This window comes from Triturus cristatus, chromosome 8 (assembly GCF_964204655.1).
Source record: "Triturus cristatus chromosome 8, aTriCri1.1, whole genome shotgun sequence".
NCBI lineage: Eukaryota > Metazoa > Chordata > Amphibia > Caudata > Salamandridae > Triturus > Triturus cristatus.
This window is the reverse complement of record NC_140591.1, coordinates 1,387,202,877-1,387,208,624: the sequence shown is the minus strand read 5'-3', so window position 1 is coordinate 1,387,208,624 and position 5,748 is coordinate 1,387,202,877. Positions and strand designations below refer to the sequence as shown.

Sequence of the window (5,748 nt, the reverse complement as noted above, 5' to 3'; positions counted from 1 at the left end):
ATCTCACGACAGAGAGGGCACCGAGACCCGCAAGTATGGGTCGAGTGGTGCGAGACACTATTCCCCATCACCCAAACTGGGCCCCTTCCTCGATTGACAGTACGAGGGTCCTAGCCAAAAGGACTAATACCAACGATAAATCCAGTGCCAACCGAAGAGCGAGAGCATCGATCATCCGGGAGAGGGACATGGTGTACGTCAAAGACAGACATCCAGGGAGTAAGTTCCGCCTCCCGTTCAAGCGGCATCCATGGACAGTAACCCGCCGGACAGGCATGATGGTAACAGCCCGGAGAGGAACGGAAGAACTCACACGGAATGTATCATTCTTCAAAAAGGTCCACGCCGGAACTCCCAACATTCCCATCTCAGACAGTTTGGATGCTTGCCCAAGTCAGAGAATGGCTGAAGAGGGGGAGGCAAGCCAGAGAACCAATCCCGCGGATGACTCAGATGTGGCTGGCAGAGGACCGCCATCACCACTTGGAGCTCCTGAAGAAGAGCCGTCCTGCTCCCCACTGAGGTACCCTGCAGACATGGCATCACAGGAAGTCGCCCCATCCAGGTCCTCATCCAGGGGAGAGCGTTCCAGATACTGCCTGCGGAGCAATCCAGCTCCCTCCTTCCGTCTTGCGGGATTCATGGTGTGAACAACCAAGGACCCGCAGCGGACTGGGACCTGTACCTGGGTTGGTGATCTGGGAGCAGACGCCACGGCTGGAACTGGTAACAGATTGAATGTTAATGTTGTATTTCTGTTTTATTAAAGGTTAGAAGGAATGTAATGTTCCCAGGCGGGGTCGCGGTGCAGCTTACCCACGACCTGGACGTACACCTTGGTGCTGGCGTATGACGCCATGCGCCGATATAAAATCAAGAGGAGTGGCCCAGCATCGTCAGTCGGGACCACGCTACTGAACGAAACACCAGCGTAGCGTAGTTATTTCAGCAGCTGCAGCGCTCACGCGACCTCCCGCGCTGCAGCCCTATACATTGGTAATACTGTTTGGTGATGTATTTCCTGCCTGCCACATTTTAGCGCCTATTTTACCAAATAAACTCGCAATGAGGGGCATGGTAGAATGTATTTGGATGCATTTTTATTGAAAATTTAACCACATGAACGTTTTAGACTCACAAGTATCTCAGAATACAGTTCATGACAACTTACTTCTTTTCAGTCAGTTTAAAAAATCATGTGGTAACACATTTCCTAACACTTTTCGTCTGTGCCTTTCCTGCTGAATACTTATTTTTTGGGAGCTCTGCCGCGGACTGTAGAAGTGTAGGTTTCAACTCAGTTACATTTCCACAGAAAAGTATCTCAGTAGCTGTCAGTTAAGCCTTTTCAGAATAGTAAACACAAAACTTTGTGCTTGCGCAGCGTTTGTGCTTGGGGTGTGTTTGAGCCACGCCTGAAAAGCACAAGTCACCTCTTTCTCACAAGTAAGGGAGGAGGGAACAGGCCGATAAAGGTGTTAAAACAAAACCGGAACTGTTTCTGCTGAGAGAGGTTAAGTTGTTTTTATACTGTGTTTGCTATGGATTGACATACCTTTTAGAATGTCCCTGTTTCTTGCGTGAGTGGCAATGAACGACTACAACATTCCCCAATTTCACTCTATAAAAGTCCCAAATGTTGGTAGGTAATCACTCTTTCACTTCTTCACACATTTAGAGTTCATTCACACATCCACTGATTAATTCACCAGTGAAAGGCAGCCTCCCTTAAGTCTGCCAGAAAACATGTCTCATTATTGGCGTCTGCTTGTAAATATTGCCATTGAAAGCAGTGCTGTCTTAATTCATGGGCACGCTGGGCAGTTGCCCGGGGGCCCCACGAGCATAGGGACCCCATGCAGACCAGAATTTAACAATATGTGAAGACGTTTTCTGGGCATCACTATAGGCCCCCGGGCAAAGTAGTGCACTGGGCCCTGCCTACACAACCACTCACTGGAATAAAAATATTTAATTGCAAATTATTGTTAAATTCTGGCAGTGGAAGGAACAGGGGTTATGGGGCCCAGCAGTTGTCCTTAGTTCTCCTTTGGTTGGATCTGGTTTCTGATGCTCTAGATAATGGGAAACCCCTTACCCATTAGTTTATAGATATGTGAAGAGGTTTTCTGAGCATCGGGTAGAAATATTGAATGTAAGGAATTAGTTCCAATATTTAAAGTCTTCTCTCTATATCACAGACTTCCAAGCCTTAATTTATGTTTCTCCTAAGTCTTTTTAATACATGCATGTGATCATACGACAGCTATTTAGAAAACAGATCAGCCAACACGTGTTTCACCCTTGGCCCGCAAACCGGGGCTTTTGCAAGGCATTAAATAAGAAGGGTGTCCCTACTATTGGTCAGTTTCCATTTCATTGTTTGTTAAGTTTGATCTATCATGAGGCTCTTAGTGCTCTGTTAGAGACCATCCGTCTGGTCTTCGCATAGCCCGTATGCAAATTAGACACATTGGTTCCCCCAAAATGGTAATGACAGTCGGCTGTTAACGAACAATGAAATGGAAACTGACCAATAGTAGGGACACCCTTCTTATTTAACGCCTTGAAAAAGCCCCGGCTTGCGGGCCAAGGGCGAAACACGTGTTGGCTGATCTGTTTTCTAAATAGTTGTCGTATGATCACATGCATGTATTAAAAAGACTTATGAGAAACATAAATTAAGGCTTGGAAGTCTGTGATATAGAGAGAAGACTTTAAATATTGGAACTAATTCCTTACATTCAATATTTCTACCCGATGCTCAGAAAACTTCTTCACATATCTATAAACTAATGGGTAAGGGATTTCCCATTATCTAGAGCATCAGAAACCAGATCCAACCAAAGGAGAACTAAGGACAATTGCTGGGCCCCATAACCCCTGTTCCTTCCACTGCCAGAATTTAACAATAATTTGCAATTAAATATTTTTATTCCAGTGAGTGGTTGTGTAGGCAGGGCCCAGTGCACTACTTTGCCCGGGGGCCTATAGTGATGCTCAGAAAACGTCTTCACATATTGTTAAATTCCGGTCTGCATGGGGTCCCTATGCTCGTGGGGCCCCCGGGCAACTGCCCAGCGTGCCCATGAATTAAGACAGCACTGCTTAGAAGACATTAGACAGAACACAAAACAAATATTTAACAAAGCAAAGATAAGCCATAGTGTTGTATCAGCTTGACCACAACAGAGCTAACAGAAGACCTTATACAGAAGTTTGAACATGCATGTGACACATGCCACATATGCAAAAAGTTAGCTACCTCCAAGCTCAAAACAGTGCTTGTCTTCTTGACAACCCACACACCAGTACACCACAGAATACATGCTAGATCAGTTCTCTGATACATGTGGAATTCAAGAGCAACTAGGCAGGCTTTATGACAAGTAGTACTGGTGTCTCTGAAGCCACAGACTTACTCCTGCAGTCATCCAGTACCTTCCAGATAGGCCTATGTATGGCCATCTAATTTTCTCAAGAGCACCATTTGTCTTTGGTTGTTCCACTTACATACTGCAGCCATACCACCCTGAAAGCTCCTAATCTCGTTAGATCTCAGAAGTTAAGCGGGGTCGGGCCTGGTCATTACCTGGATGGGAGACCGCCTGGAAATACCAGGTGCTGTAGTGTGTTCTTTAGTGCCTTGATGCCTTTGGGCAACTGCTGCCCTCTACAAGTCTTATTCATTCATTCATTCATTCATTCATTTCACTCTTTCATTCACACATAATACATTCGGCACAATACACATACTAAATTACTCAAAGGGCACCCGGTGCACTTGGTGAGTGTTAGAAATGGGGATCTCCAGTTGGCAGCGGCTGGTGCCGATGTCCAAATAGGGATCCTTCTTCCTAAGTCAGAGTAAGGGGCTACGCCCTTTGACAACCCCTGCTCAACCCTGTGGTAATGTAGCACGAGCAGACAGGCCTATCTCAGATGCAGTGTGTGAAGCATTTAAGACCATACACAATAACGCAGTGAAGACACTACAAAGTGACACCACACAAGTAACTGTAGAAAAATAAGTATCTTTATATAGGCTTAACACAAGGCTCAAAAGCGATCAAGAAACCACAATGCACATAATTACAGATTCACTTCAAAGCAATAGAGGCACTCAAAAAGCGTGTGGAACAAACTTAGTTCGAGGCCAGGGCCCACGCGACCCGGTGATGCACAATGTACCTGAGATTTAAAGGGGCACGGCACGCAGCCTCACAAGGAAGCCGCGGTGATGACAGGCGGACTCGCCGCAGCCACAGCTCCCTGCTGTAGCGGTCTGCGGCATGCACTCACGATAATCCTGGGAGGGTGCTTAAAGGCAGGCACCCACAAGTGATAGCAAGATCCTCAAAGTGGTGACTAGCGCGGGCACTCAGTGATACAACTCCTCAGCTGCAGTGGCCCACAATAGCGATAGCGATGATTCTCGTAGGACGGCAAATGCGGACACTCAGCGGCACAGCTCCTCAGCTGCAGCAGCCCACAATAGCGATAGTGATGATTCTCGTAGGACGGCAAATGAGGGCACTCAGCGGCATAGCTCTTCAGCTGCAGCACCCCACAATAGCAATAGCGATGATTCTCGTAGGACGGCAAATGCGGGCACTCAGCGGCACAGTTCTTCACCTGCAGCGGCCCACAATAGCGATAGCGATGATTCTCGTAGGACGGCAAATGCGGGCACTCAGCGGCACAGCTCTTCAGCTGCAGCGGCCCACAATAGTGATAGCAATGATTCTCGTAGGTCGGCAAATGAGGGCACTCAGCGGCAACAACTCCTCAGCTGCGGCAGCCCACAATAGCGATCACAATTACTTTGGTGACACAGGCAAATGCGGGCTTTCAGCTGTAACAGCTTCTCAGCTGCGGCAGCCCACAATAGTGATAACGATGATTTCCGTAGTATGGCAAATGCGGGCACTCAGCAGCACAGCTCCTCAGCTGCAGCGGCCCACGCTAGCGATACGATGACTTCCAGCCCGCGTTCCCTGCAGTAGAACCAGAGGCTCTGGAATTCTCAACAGAGGCCTCACCTGTGAGTAGAATCCCTCTCAAATAGGAATCTGGACAGCTGCTGGGTGAAGTCTAATGTCCCTGAGACATCAGCAGGAGGCAAGCTGAAATCAGGCCCTTGGGTAGCTGCTTCAGCCAGATGGATGAAAGTTTCAAAGTCCTTTCCCTCTCGTTACACGGACAGAGGTTCGTCTTGACATCCCGAAGTAACACACTGTAGGGGTTTTTTGCATAGATCTTTATACCCCAAAAGTCTTTGTTCTCAAAGAGTCACTAATCACTGAACCTAGCCAGAACCAGTTTGGTGTCGTCCTAAAGCACTTTATTTACGAGGCTACATCCTGCCTTTCAGGGAGAGGGAGTCTGCCATCAGACGCACAGTGGGAGGCGGAGCCATCATTCACCTTGCCCGACACAGCCCTGCTCAGATCAAAGGGTTACCCCTCCCCATACTCCAACTGCAGATCTCTCTATTTAATCCAGGTCGGTCTCAGCCTGCCCTGACCCTCCAAAACCAGACAGCCAATACACATAACTGCCGAGCACACGGGAAGGCTTAGGCAAGAAAATACTTACTTCCCAAAAGTGGTAGTTTTAACCACAGAATGTAAAAATAATTGTCACTAAAAGATGTACTTTAATATTTGGAGCTCAGGCATACTAAATTCGACTTTCCTATCATGTTCCTTGCGTCAATGAGGATGATACCAATTCATACAGTCAACT

At 47.4% G+C, this 5,748-nt stretch overlaps 1 pseudogene; it reads left to right on the top strand.

Moving 5' to 3' along the window:
- Window positions 1-3,514: 3,514 nt before the first annotated feature.
- Window positions 3,515-3,633, top strand: LOC146805802 (5S ribosomal RNA; annotated as a pseudogene).
- Window positions 3,634-5,748: the final 2,115 nt, after the last annotated feature.